Source organism: Nannospalax galili, unplaced genomic scaffold, assembly GCF_000622305.1.
Source record: "Nannospalax galili isolate Female #2095 unplaced genomic scaffold, S.galili_v1.0 scaffold1622, whole genome shotgun sequence".
NCBI lineage: Eukaryota > Metazoa > Chordata > Mammalia > Rodentia > Spalacidae > Nannospalax > Nannospalax galili.
Genome location: NW_008348203.1, coordinates 434,617 through 435,716, shown reverse-complemented (window position 1 = coordinate 435,716; position 1,100 = coordinate 434,617). Strand labels below are relative to the sequence as shown.

Below are 1,100 nucleotides of genomic sequence, written 5' to 3'. Positions count from 1 at the left end.
GGCACACCTTTAATCCCAGCACTCAGGAGGCAGAGGCAGGTGGATATCTGTAAGACTGAGGCCAGCCTGGCTAGCTGGTGCTATAGGGAGAGCCTGTCTCGAAAAGATTAAAATGACTCTGTTTAAAAAAAAGGCACACCTTTAATCCCAGCACTCAGGAGGCAGAGGCAGGTGGATATCTGTAAGACTGAGGCCAGCCTGGCTAGCTGGTGCTATAGGGAGAGCCTGTCTCGAAAAGATTAAAATGACTCTGTTTAAAAAAAAAAAAAAACCCAAAACAAAACAAATGTACAAACCTTAGAAGCCTGGTTATTAATTCGCACAGACTGGGTTTCTCCTTGGAAACCCCAGTTACCTAGCTAGTCCATGGGTCTGGAACCCCCAGAGGGAAAGAGGTATATGGCAAGTCTCCCAACAGCAACCTGGAAACCTTGCCTCTTGCCATTCTGGCAACCTTGACCCTAAAAGATTCATTTGTATGTTTACCTCAACTGATTGTTTTTTTTGATTTTGGATTTTTTTTTGTTTTGTTTTTAGACAGGATCTCACTCTGTAGCCCTTGGCAGACTTGGAATTCACAATGTAGTCCAGACTGGTCTTGAACTCAAGAGATCTGTGCTGTATTAAAGGTATTTGACACCATATCTGCCTCAGCTAGTTTTTTTTGTGTATGTGTGTTTTAATGTGTATAATTGTATTGCCTGTGTGTACGTAAGTGTACCCGTGTTGTGCAATGCCCACGGAGGTCAGAAGAGAGCTTCCTATTCCCCTGGAACTGGAGTTACAATTGTGAGCCACCATGTGGGTGCTGAGAATCAAACCCCCATGCTCTCCAAGAGCATCCAGTGCTCTTAACCACTGAGTCATATTTCCAGCCCCTGTTTTATTTGTTTAAAAGGGTCTTGTTATATATGTAGCCCTACCTGGCCTGGAAGTTGATATGTAGACCAGGCTGGTCTGCAATTTGCAGCAACTCTCCCACCTCCCACATCTGAGGAAGCTTTCCTCCACCTATTTTTGGGAATTGTGACACTGAATTTTGTATTACATTCATTTATTGTGTGTATGTGTGCACACGCACACACACCTGCCACAGCACA

At 44.2% G+C, this 1,100-nt stretch overlaps 1 long non-coding RNA gene across 1 annotated transcript in view; it reads left to right on the top strand.

Moving 5' to 3' along the window:
• LOC103743535 overlaps positions 1-644 on the top strand; it is a 2,915-nt gene extending 2,271 nt beyond the window's left edge. Inside the window, exon 3 of the long non-coding RNA XR_607667.3 lies at positions 538-644. This is a non-coding gene — a long non-coding RNA (uncharacterized LOC103743535). The remainder of the gene's footprint in view (positions 1-537) is intronic.
• Positions 645-1,100: the final 456 nt, after the last annotated feature.